This window comes from Mustela nivalis (assembly GCF_964662115.1).
Source record: "Mustela nivalis genome assembly, chromosome: 1".
NCBI classification, from domain to species: Eukaryota; Metazoa; Chordata; class Mammalia; order Carnivora; family Mustelidae; genus Mustela; species Mustela nivalis.
Window position 1 is genome coordinate 205,629,678 of NC_139020.1, and position 13,866 is coordinate 205,643,543.

General features: G+C 36.5%; 1 pseudogene across 1 annotated transcript; it reads left to right on the forward strand.

The window, feature by feature from the left end:
- Positions 1-6,366: 6,366 nt before the first annotated feature.
- LOC309863473 (olfactory receptor-like protein OLF4) lies at positions 6,367-7,266 on the forward strand (annotated as a pseudogene). Its single transcript has one exon. The product of its transcript is annotated as an olfactory receptor-like protein OLF4 (transcript).
- Positions 7,267-13,866: the final 6,600 nt, after the last annotated feature.

Here is a 13,866-nt window from a genome sequence, read left to right on the forward strand (position 1 = left end):
GACTAGTTGCTTAAAACAAACCCATATGTGCTCTTACAGTTATGGAGGCAGAAGCTTGGAAGGAGTCTCATTGGGCTAATAGCAAGATGTCTGCAGGGTTGAGCTCCTTCCAGAGGCTCAAGGGAGAATCTGTGTCCTTTCCAATTCCAGTCTTCTTGCTGGCTGCCTGCATTCCTGGGCTCCTGGCTCTTCCTCCACCTTCAGACCCAACAGGGCAGCATTTTGAAAGTCTCTCCAACACCAACTTTTTTGTCTTCCTCATCAACATTTGAAAGTCCACTGTGATTACCTTAGTCCCCTGTGGACAATCATAGCTAATCTTTTTTTTCTCTCTCTCTCTCTTTTGTCTTCTTATTTATTTTTATTTTGCCTTAAAACGTTTTTGATTTAACAGTAATTAACATAAAGTGTTTTATTCATTTCAGGGATATAATATAATGCTTCAACAATTCTATAAATTTCTCAGTATTCATTAAGTATACTCATTTTTTCAAAGATTTTATTTATTTGACAGAGAGTGCAAGAGAACACAGGAAGGACTAAGGGCAGATGGAGAGGGAGAAGTAGGCTCCTCATTGATTAGGGACTGTGACCCCGACCCTGAAATAGGATGCGATCCCAGGACCTGGGGATCATGATCTGAGCTGAAGGAAGACTCTTAACTGAGCCATCAACTAATTCAAGTTAGTTCTGCTTCACTTTGTCCTTACACTTTTTAAAATAAATTGTTTCACCCCCCCAACACACACACAAAATTCAAGTTAGTTGACATATAGTGAAATATTAGGTTCACATGTACAATTTAGAGATTCAACACTTTCTTACATTACCCTGTGATCTTCACAGCAAGTGTGCTCCTCAATCCCAATGACCTCTCTCACTCACTTCTTATTTTATTTTATTTTTCAGCAGGCTGCATGCCCAGATCAAGACCTAAGCTGACATCAAGGGTCTTAGGCTTGACTGATTGAGTCATCCAGGTGCCTCTTAACCATTTTTAACTGCACAGCTCGCTGGGGAACCTATAGATATATCTATATATCTAGATCTATCTAACTATCTAGATATCTATCTAGATAGATCTAGATATCTATCTATAGATAGATATATCTATCTAGATAGATATCTAGATAGACAGAGCTAAATCGATCTATATCTATAGATTGATCTAGCTCTATCGATCTATAATCTATCTATAGATATAGATCGATCTAGATCTATCAATCTGTATCTATAGATCAATATCTATATATAGATAGATATCTATATATATTGACCAATTGAGCCATCCAGATGCCCCTTAACCATTTTCATATATATATATATATATATATATATATATAATGTATATATTAACCATTTTCTATATATATAGATATATATCTTTTAATTAATACAATATTTTTTGTATTAAGATGTCACAACTCTTAATTTATCTTAAAGCATTGAACTCTTAACTGTTTTGGCAAAAGTGTCATGGAAGGCAAAACTGTAGTCCTCATGGTTTTATGCCAAAGGAATACAGTTCATCTCTTGAAGGGGAGAATTGCAATCAACTAGAGATACCAGTGCTGTGCCCACACCGTGAGTCAAGAATCCTAGTAAAGAAAAACTCTTCAGTCTTAGATTTGGAGATATCTTGAACCCTGGGTTGGGATAAGGTGCTAGGAAGTTAGCTCTGTGGGAGGCAGGTGAGCTCAGGGAAGAGGAATAACTAGATTCTCCTGACTGGTAAGCTGGTGTCTTGGCAACAAGAAACTAGGAAAGAAATTCCTATCTGTGCAGACCAATGTCCTATGGGAGATGATGTGACCAGGGGTTGGAGAAACAGGTGGGAAATATATCTAAGGAGCAGATAGGGAGCTGTAAATATCTCTTCTGCTGTTGTCCTTCAGCAGGTGCAACCTTTGACTGAGAGGTACATGGGCTTTTTCTGGAATTGTAAGTCTGGGTGAAGACTCCTGCTACATTGTTTGAAAACAGAGCCTAATATCCATCATCAACCATTGAGGGAGGAATTTGGATGTCCACACAGGCACCCTCATGCAGATAAGTCTGGAAACCCAGGAGGTACTGCAAGAAAGGACTAGTGTAGGGTAATAATAATAATGATGATGATGATGTAAGAATATTTACCTGAAGCCACCTGAGGCAATCTACCCTAGCCCAGCACTGGGATATCACTGTTGTCGTAGACCTGCTTGAATAAATTATTAATATATTTTTTGATTGTAAAAAGTAAACACTGAAATTAGCCAGGTAGGGGGGATTGTTGAGGATTAGCTAGTGCTGATGGAAGAGTGGTGATGGGTTTCAGAGAGTGGTCTCATCAAAGTAGAACACCAGTCCTAGAATCTTTGCAATTAAGGATAATAGAAATGTAGGGTATTAGCTACAAACAGGGTATGTGCTCAAGGGACAGCATTCTTTTTACTCTTTTTGATCCAGGAATAATTTGAGTGTGTCTAGATATTGGTGAATGATACAGACCAATGGATCATGAGACATACAATTCACAGTGCCCTTTTTCATGCTGGCCATTCCAATCAATTATTTTTTTAATTTAATAGGTGAGAGGGGATATACTAAAAAAGCTTGACATTGCAATTATTTCCTTACTGGTGAGAATGGCTATATCTGTGGGTTTCTTAGATGTTTACTTTCTGTATTGCAAATTGTCTGTGACAGTTCTCTGCTTTTCTTTGGTGGGGTTGGAGTGTTTATATTCCTGTTTTTGATTGCATTTTTTCAAACATAAGAATTGGAGTTTTCCCACCAACTTTGCCATTTGACCTTTAGATCCTTTATGTATGTGTAGGTATATTAGAGGATAGTAGGAAAGTTAATATACTTTGCTCAAACCTATCATTAGGTCATATTTTCCTCCCCCCTCTTGCTTGTTTAAGTGTAGAAAGTTATTCGGCATCATTTGAAGTATTAAATCACATTTTATACATATTTCCAACATGTGTTCACATTTCTGTTATTTCCTATTCTTTTGTGATTAGATCTATTTCTTTTTTTATAAATTAATTTATTTATTTTCAGAAAATCAGTATTCATTATTTTTTCGCCACACCCAGTGCTCCATGCAATCCATGCCCTTCATAATACCCACCACCCAGTACCCCAACCTCCCACCCCCCCGCCACTTCAAACCCCTCAGATTGTTTTTCAGAGTCCATAGTCTCTCATGGTTCACCTCCCCTTCCAATTTCTCCCAACTCCATTCTCCTCTCTAACACCCCCTGTCCTCCATGCTATTTGTTATGCTCCACAAATAAGTGAAACCATATGATAATTGACTCTCTCTGCTTGACTTATTTCACTCAAAGTCACATCATTTGCAGCCCTCATTTGAAAGGTATTCTTTATCATTTGCCTAATGCTCACCTTTTCTTCCTAAACAAATATGAATTAATACATCTTTATATAAGATGAAATTATAATGTTAATTTTTCATCCCCACTTTTTAAAAAATTTTTACTTTATTTTATTTCATTTTATTTTTCAGTGTTCCAAGATTCCTTGTTTATGCACCACACCCAGTGCTCCATGCAATACATGCCCTCCTTAATACACATCACCAGGCTCACCCACCCTCCCACCCCTCTCCCCTCTAAAACCCTCAGTTTGTTTCCTGGAGTCCACAGTCCCTCATTCTTCATCAACCCCTCTCATTTCCTCCAATTCACTTTTCCTTTCCTTCTCCTAATGTCCTCCGTTTTATTCTTATGCTCCACAAGTAAGTGAAACCATATGATAATTGACTCTCTCTGCTTGACTTATTTCACTCAGCATAATCTCCTCCAGTCCTGTCCATGTTGATATAAATGTTGGGTATGCATCCTTTCTGATGGCTGTGTAATATTCCATTGTGTAAATGGACCATATCCTCCCCACTTTTTAAAAGACTTTTTGTTATATTCCTTTTTTTTCTAAATTTTTAAAAAGTAATCTCTACCTCTTCATGGGACTCAAATTCATAACCTCAAAATCAAAAGCCACATGCTGTACCATTGAGACAGACACCTCCCCGTCACCGTTTTCAAGTCTTTAGCACTTTAATTGTTGAGTTAGTGAGCCATGTTGATGTCATTATATTAATACTATTTGGTGCCCCCTTATAAAGTTAATTTTACATTGTCTTTGTGTTTCAGACTGTTATTTGAGATAGCTCCATACCCAATCTATTCTCATTCCTACTGCTATTCTTTGTTCCATAAGCAGTTAGCTTCTTTTCAAAACTTACATTTTATATTATGCACACACAAATGTTCATACACTTTTTTTAAGATTTTATTTATTCATTTTACAGAGAGAGATCACAAGTAGGCCGAGAGGCAAGCAGAGAGAGAGAGAGAAAGAGAGAGAGGAGGAAGCAGGCTCCCTGCTGAGCAGAGAGCCTGATATGGGACTCAATTACAGGACCCTGAGATCATGACCTGAGCCAAAGGCAGAGACTTAACCCACTGAGCCACCCAGGTGCCCTTTTTATTTTATTTATTTATTTATTTATTTATTTATTGGTTATTATCCTCTTGAGTTTTAAGATTTTTATAAATTTATTTCTTATTTATCTTCAGCATAACAGTATTCATTATTTTTGCACCACACCCAGTGTTCCATGCAATCTGTGCCCTTTTTAATACCCACCACCTGGTTCCCCCAATCTCCCACCCCCCTGCCACTTCAAACCCCTCAGATTGTTTTTCAGAGTCCATAGTCTCTCATGGTTCACCTCCCCTTCCAATTTCCCCCAACTCCCACTTTTATACAAGTTCTTGTATATAATCTTATGCTCATTGTAAATAGTCTTAAACTCTGGTACAAAGTTTTTTTGTTTTTGTTTTTGGTAGCTTTTTCTCTCTGTAGTACCTTACAGTTTTGTCTGCCAGTATAATGATAATTCATTATTTCAGTGATTGCATAATATTTCAGGGTATGGCTGGGTCATTCACACTTTTGAGGATTTTTCATATTCTTTCTCATTAAATTACTATTATATCAATTATATAAAAATATTTTGAGATTGAGTTAAAATGCTGATTCTCCATTGGGAGCCATTTTCTCCTCCCAGGGACATTGAGCAATGTCTAGACACTTTAGACTATTAGATAGGGAATGTGTCACTAGAGACCATGCATGCTCCAAATCTAAGCATCTTACAGTACTTAAGATTATATCCTCTAGATTCATCCATGTTGTTGCAAATGGCAAGATCTCATTTGTACCTCTTAATAACAAATATCTTCTCCCTCAGTGCCTACCCTCTGGTAAGTACCAGTTTTTTTCTTTGTATTTGTCTGTTCATTTGCTCTGTTTTTTAGATTACACATATAAATGAGATCATATGGTATTTGTCTTTGTCTGATTTATTTCACTTAATATACCTCTGAATCCATCCATGTTGTTTCTAAAAGCAAGATCTCATTCTTTAATATGGCTGTATTCTGCTGTATGTATACCTACAAACCAATCATCTTTATCCATTCATCTGTCACTCGACCCTTGGCTGCTTCCATACCTTAGTTATTGTAAACAATGATGCAATAAACATTGGGTGTATATATATTTACAAATTAGTGTTTTTGTCTTCTTTGGGAAGCAGCATTACTTGACCAGGAGGGGGTTTGACTTTTAATTTTTTGCGTAATCTCCATACAGTTTTCCACAGTAGCTGAACCTGTTTGCATTCCCACCAACAGTGCACGAGTCTTCCCTCTTCTCCACATCTTTACCAACACTTGTTACTACTTATCTTTTGTATTAGCAATTCTGACTGGTGTGAGGTGATAGTCTCAATCTTTTGGATGTCATGTAAATGCAATTATTTTATTTCCTTTTCAGATGTTCACTGTTCATATGTAGAAATGCAACTGATTTTTTGAGGGTTGGCTTTGTATCCAGTGACTTGGCTAATTAGTTTATTAGTTCTATTAGTGTTTTTGTGGCAGCTTTAGGATTCTCTACTTATAAGATCATACTGTCTGCACACACAAGTTTATTTCTTCCTTTCCATTTTGGATGCCTTTTATTTATTTTTCCTTAATTGCTCTGGGTAGAACTTTCAGTTTTATGTTGATTTGAACTTTTGAAACTGAGCATCTTTGTCTTGTTCTTGATCAAAGAAGAAAAATGTTCACAGTATTCCCATTGAGTATCATCTTTGTTGTGGGTTTTCATAAATGGCTTTATGTTGAGATAGTTCCTTCTGTTCCTAATTTTAGTGCTTTTATCATGTTCCATACCTAAATAGAAACGGTAATTTCTTGAGTGCAGAAAATAAACAATAATTCACCTGCCAGGTTAATAATGCATGATTGTGTCATGTTCTTTGTCTATTTTGCTGGTTATATCAATGACATGGAACTAGAGAATGATACACAAATTTCAGAATTTCTTCTTCTGGGACCTTCAGAGGAACCAGATTTGCAGCCCTTCCTCTTCAGCTTTTCCTCTCCGTGTACCTGGTCACCAAACTTGGGAACCAGCTTATCATCCTAGCAATCACCTCTGACTCCCACCTCCACAAACCCATGTACTTCTTCCTTGTCAACTTGTCCTTTGTAGGCATATGTTTCACCTCCACCTCCACCCTCAAGATGCTGTGGAACATCCAGAGTCAGAGCCAAGTCATAACTTATGAAGGCTGCATCATGCAGATGAATATTTTCATATCTTTTGTAGGTTTGAACAACTTCCTCCTGACTGTGATGGCCTATGACCATTTCGTGACCATCCATCACCCCCTGCACTACATGGTCATCATGAACCCCCAGCTCTGTGGACTGCTGCCTGGTATCCTGGATCATAAGCATCCTTCATTTCTTGTTAGAAAACCTAATTGTGTTGTGGCTGTCTTTCTGCACAGTCTTGGAAATTCCCCATTTCTTCTGTGAACTCAATCAGATGATATAACTTGTCTGTTCTGATTCCTTTCTGAATAATGTGGTGATTTATTTTGCAGCTATCCTGCTGGGTGGTGGTCCTCTTGCTGGGAATCTTTATTCTTACTTTAAGATAGTTTCCTCCATATATCAGATCTCAACAGCAGAAGGAAAGTACAAAGCATTTTCTACCTTTGCATCTCACCTCTCAGTTGTCTCTTTATTTTATTGTTTGAGCCCAGGAGTGTACCTTAGCTCTTCTGCTACACAGACCCAGGGCCCCCGTACAAGTGCAGTGGCCTCAGTGATGTACACAGTGGTCACTCCCATGCTGAACCCCTTCATCTACAGCCTAAGGAACAAAGACATAAACTAGGCTCTAAATGTACTTTTCAGGGTGAAGTCATTAAAGGACCATTTTTAAAGAAATACCTGTGATTTCAGCCTTAATACTTAACAGCCAGAAATTGTGATTCTTTAATCAGATCCTGAAAGATGAACTTAATCCCTCTATTTATATCCTAGAGTTTCAGATTTTTCTGAAGTTCAACTGCTTTATTAAACTCTCTGCTCCTTCTGATAGCCAACAATTTTTCCTATTGTTTTCTTAATTTCTGAAGTTGGTTCAACCTCGAATCAGAAACAGTTTAGGGATTCATACATGCCTCAAGGGTGATGAACTGTCATAGTTTGATGAAATAAACTACATTTGGCAACTGAGGCCATTTTTATAATATTATTGTAGAGGAAATTTGAGATCACAGTTTTTCACTCTCTGTCTGCCATTCCTTTCTACTATATTACCGTAAATGGTTTTCCTGATAATATAGGCTTTAACCTACTAGTTTGTTTTGTAACTAGTCATGGGGCTTCATGATTCTCAAGAGGATCTTTTTCTCTTATCAGCTCAGCATACACAGTATCTCAGGCACAGAAGAATAAGAAGAATGTACTGAGAAGAATAAGACAAAAAATGCTTATTCAAACACCCTTCAAGTGGCACCTGGGTGGCTCAGTCATGATTCTGGGGTCCTGGGATTGAGTCCCACATCAGACTCCCCCTGCTCTGTTTCTCCCTCTCTTTCTGCCTGCTATTCCCCATCTTGTGCTTGCTCTCTCTCTCTCTGTGTCAAATAAATAAATAAATAGATAGATAAATAAATAAATAAATAAATAAAATCCTAAACAAAAACAAACAAACAAACAAAAACACCCTTCAAATGTAATCTACAGAAAGACAAATTTGCATAAATGAAGTGACTAAATGTAGCTCAGTATCAGAGAAATCCCGAAATATGAAGCAGTAAAATTTTCTATCACACCATATTTTATTGCAGAAAACCTGTGTTCGCTGATGTTCAGCTACTCATCTACTCAAATGTGGGATATTTGGTATCCATGTTTAGAGGTGGTTTTTTGTTTGTTTGTTTGTTTGTTTATTTGTTTTAACTGGAGTGAAGAATTTGGTGGCAGATTTTATATTATTTAATTGGATGATTTCCATTTGAAAATTTCCAGTGCTACCTACCAATGTTACTCCCTCTATTGCCCTAAACTTAAATTCTTCCCTTTTAAAAATGTTGTCATAAATGTTGTATTGTGAGTGAACAATAAGTGTATTTACTCTGTCATTAATTTCTTTGTTATATTATAAACTCTTTCCAATACTATGATCTAAGATGACTCAGAAAAGAGCTGGAATTTCTGCTCATAAATGTCTGGGAATGAAAACTTGTTACTGAAGTTCCCACAAATTATTCCTGCAAAAACACACAGGTCTTTCCAACTTCTACCAGTAACCTAGAAAAGAATCTCAATAGTAATCACTTTTTAGTACAGTTATCTGAAATAAATATGAATAACCAGGCCATTATGCATACTCCTATCAAATATCAGAACAAATGTCAAAAATAAGAAGCAGTAGATTATTAATATTCTCAGTTCTGTTTACATTGATTATTGAATCAGTCAGCTATTGTTGTATAATAAGCCAAGCCAAAATGAAACAATATATGATATATATATATATATATTTTTTTTAATTTTATGGGAGTCTATGATGGAAAAGTCTTTCTGTCTCTCCTGGTCTCTTCATGAGCATGCTGTCAGCTGTGGGCCCACTAAAAATGCCCTGCTAATTCTGGCCATGTTCTCACGTTTTGGGTGCTTGCTGGTGGTATGCTGGTTTAGTTTGGCCAATGTGAGAGCAACTGGGTTCTGGGTTCTGCTTCACATTATTTCTCCTCCTGCAGCAGAATAGCCTAGATTTACTTACATAGCAGAAGCAGGGTTAAAAGAGAACAGGAGAAACACACCAAGGCCCCTTGAAACACAGTTATTTTCATCATACATTATTAGGCAAGGCAAATAAAATGTTACGTTCAGTCTAGATTCAAAGGCGGAAATAATATATTCTACCTCTCAATGTAAGGAGCTTCACATTCACCTTGCAAAATACATGGATTCAGTGATAAGTGGTGAATGGGGGCCATCTCTGCAAAAGGTCTACCACAAGTGTCATTTTCAATTCCACATAGTTTTATTGGTGCAAGACACAAAATCAACATACAGAACAATATATTCAGTACAACAGTACAACAACTATTACAGTAATTCAACAATTCTACACATGACTAGGGGTTTATCATGGAGACTGTTATAAAGGGTTGAGTCTGCAGGATTTTCATATTTAGTTCCTATTATTGGTAAATAAAGACAATTTACCTCTCCCTTCTTTTCTTTCTTTCTTCCTTTCCTTTCCTTCTTTCCTTCCTCTCTTTCTTTTTTTGTCTTTCTTTTTCTTTCTTTCTCTGTATTCCTTCCTTCCTTTCTTCCATTATTACTTCTTTCTGATTTGGATGCCTTTTATTTCTTTATTTACCCTGATTGCTCTGGCTAGGACCTGCAGTATTATGTTGGATAGGAATGGATAGTGAGAGTGGACACCTTGTCTTGTTACTGATCTCAGAGTAAAAGTTTTCTAACCATTAACCATTTGAGTATGACGTCATTGTGGGTTTGTCATATATGTTCTTCTTTTATGTTGAGGTATGTTCCTCCTCAACTAAACCTAGTTTGTTGAAGATTTTTTTAACTCATGAAAGTATGTTGTTTTTGTCAAAACCTTTTCTGCATGCATTGAGATGATCATAAGATTGTTATATTTCATTCTATTAATGGGGTGTATTACACTTTTTGACTTGCTTGTGTTGAACCATCCTTGTGTCCCAGGGATAAGTACCAGTTGATCATGACATAATCTTTTCAATGTGTTGTTTAATTCAGTTTGCTAATGTTTTTGGTTTGTTTTGTTTTTTTTTTTTTTTTGAAAAATATCATGTCTATGTTTATCGGGGATGTTGGTCTATAGTTCTTTTTTTTTTTTTTTTTTTTTCTTTGTATAGACATTTTCTGGTTTTGGTATTAGGGTAATGCTGGTCCTGTAAAATGAGTTAGAGAATGTGTTCTCCTTTCTAAGTTTCTGGAAAGTCTTGAGAATTATTTTTATTAATTATTCTTTAAATGAGTAGTAAAATACACCTGCGAAGCTCTCTGGCCCTGTATTTATTTTCTTTGCTGGGAGACACATGATTACTGATTTAATCACCTTACTCATTATTGGTTTTTTCATATTTCCTATTTCTACCTGATTTATTTGTGGTAGGTTAAATGTTTCTAGGGATATATCTATGTATTCTTGGTTGTCCATTTTTTCAGAGTAACTTGTTCATAGTGGTCTCTATGATTCTGTTATTTCTGTGGTATTGGTTGTAAGATATCAACTTATGCTATTTACAAAAAAAACTTTAAGAATTTTTTTGAAGATTATTTATTCATAAAGGAGACAAAGAGAAGGGAGAGAGGGAGACAGAGGCAGACTCCATGCTGAGCATGGAGATGGAAGTGGGGTTTGATCTCAGGATACTGAGATCATCACCTGAGTGAGAACCAAGAGTAAGACTCTTAATTGAGCCACCCAGACATCCACTGCTTCTTTTTTTTTAAGATTTATTTATTTATTCAACAGACAGAGATCACAAGTAGACAGAGAGGCAGTCAGAGAGAGGAGGAAGCAGGCTCCCTGCCGAGCAGAGAGCCCAATGCAGGACTCTATCCCAGGACCCTGAGATCATGATCTGAGCCGAAGGCAGCGGCTTAACTCACTGAGCCACCCAGGTGTCCCAACTGCTTCTTTATTTATTTGCACCTTCTTCCTTTTCTTACCTTTTCAAAACTTTGGCTCCTAGCTTTGTTAAATTTTTCTATTACTTTTCTGGTCTATATATAATTTCTGTATGCTCTGAAATTTTTTTAAATTTCTTTTCTTTTGCTGCTATGGACTTAGTTTGTTCTTTTCTCTAGTTTTTTGACTCATAAAGTTAGGTTATTTACTTAAGATCTCTTTTTAATGTGCTCATTTATTGCTATAAACTTCTCTCTTAAAGCAATTTTGGCAACATCCCATAAGTTTTGATAAGCTGTATTTCCATTTTCATTTGAGTCAAGATTTTTAAATGTCTTTTTTGGTTTCTTCACTCACCCATCAGCTGTCCTGGTTGGCATGGTTTACTTGCCACATATTTGTGAATATATCAGATATATGTACCTTACATTCATTACAGCATTATTCACCATAGAAAAGTTATGGAAACAGCCTAGTATCCATCTACAGATGAATTAATAATGAAGGCACATTCATACAATGGAATTCAACAAATAAAACAAGGCATCCTTTTCTTTGTTGAAACATGGATTGATCCTGAGGGCATTACACTAAGTGAAATAGTCAGAGAAAGGCAAGTAGTGTATGATCTCCCTTATATGTGAAATACAGAAATCTGAACTCCTAGTAACAGACAGTAGTTTGATATTTGCTGGTGGTTGGGGTTTGGAGCAATGAGATCACCATAGTTTTATATGCCAATTACATTTCAATAAAACTGGATAAATAAAGAAAAATATTCCTAAACCTGTCTTCTACATGCATTTAATTTTTTAAACATAAGTTTTATTCAAGCAAAATTGCATCATGAGCATTAATAATTTTCTTATAGTTCTGGTTAAATACTTCATTTTTATAAAATTTGTCATTTATTTGACTATATAACTTGTTCATATCTCCCCAATTACTGTTTCTTAATGGGAGAATACATTATTTCTTTTAAAAACTTTCAAATGATGATGAAAAAGCTAGTAGTTTGCTGGATAAAATTCTGGTGACTATAATGGACATGACAGAATTTAGTATCCCCAATTAACTTTGCTTTAGTGGCTCTTGACATGCATGTGAGGTCAAATGCTGTCATGTAAAATTGTGGGCTCATGTTTATAAATCAAAGAATGCTTTTTAATTTTTTAAATATTTTTATTTTTTTTCAGTGTAACAGTATTCATTGTTTTTGCACCACACCCAGTGTTCCATGCAATCCGTGCCCTCCCTAATAACCGCCACCTGGTTCCCCCAACTTCCCACCCCCCACTCTCTCAAAACCCTCAGATTGTTTTTCAGAGTCCATATTCTCTCAGGGTTCACCTCCCCTTCCAATTTCCCTGAACTCCTCCTCTCCATCTCCCCTTGTCCTCCATGTTATTTGTTGTGCTCCACAAATAAGTGAAACTATATGATAACTGACTCTCTTATTTCATTCAGCATAATCTCTTCCAGTCCGTCCATGTGGCTACAAAAATTGAGTAAGGATGCTTTTTTAAATCAAAAGTTTCATGTACAATTCTAATTCCTTGTGGATATGCTGCTGCTGTCGTTTCATGGTTTTAACAGTAGTAATTAATCTTTCACAGATCACCACATGGCCTTCAGAAGTTTTTTGGTCACAATGATAATGGTGGCACAAGTTTGAGAGCTTCACCAACATCCAACCATCGTATGAATTGTTATCAATTGTCATATGGTATCTTGTTTTTTGTTTTCTTTTGTTCTGTTTGTTTCTCTGTGTGTGTCTGTGTCTGTGAGAGAGAAAGAGGTCATGATCTTCTCCAAAAACAGGTTTCCACCCTATTGAATCCTAATGAGTACAATACTGACTGTCTCCATTCTTGATTATGAGCCAGGATAATATTCTTGGATGTAAAAACATGTAAAGGATAATATTCTTGGATGTAAAAACTCCTGTCTACTTCAAGGTATTTAAATTGTAAGTTAGTTTTCACCCTGGCTTTTAATGTGTCTTGGATCAAAATGGATTCTAATCTCTCCTGAGGATCGACTTTGAATCCAGATTCCCAGAACAAGATATTTTAAACCATAGTTGAGCCATTGTTTGCATTTCAGATGTTACCTCCTTCCAGCAGAACCCTCTCCAATAAAAAACAAGACACTATACCAGGATGAAAACCATTATGAATATGTCAATGGGAAGATCAATCAATAGGAAAACAGTATCTGCATAAGGATGCATGCATAAGGATGCCATGAAGACGACATCAGTAATACAATAGTTCTTAACTCCGTCAGTCATTAAGTTATAAAGGAGGTACTGATCTTTCTGAGGCATATGGAAAGAAAAACTTGTATTTCTTTGATCTTTTCTTAGACTAGGAATGGTTATCAACAGGCAATGGGGTGGGAATAAATATTGCCTTTAGAGAAAAGCCTGACCCTCTGGAGTGGAATTTCCATACCTTCCCAGTGGACACCTAACTTAATCTCAGTGTCTTCTCTGAGATCATTTCACTGCTGAAGGTGGACAGGGACATGAAAACTTTGATTAAAATTTACACCAATGGTAGACTGTTTGCACAGATGGCCTCACATCCCCATATTTCTCCATAGCCATGTTTTTGGCAATGTGTGCAGCACCTTTCAGCAGGTAGTGAAAACTATTCCTCTATTTTGATCTGGGCTAGATTAGTATTTTTAATTTGCTGTGGCTGGAAAAATATGATGGGAGTGATAGTGGACCATAGAGCCTTGGTGCATTTCTCTGCTCTGTCTTGGAACTCTGCCTCCAAAACCCAC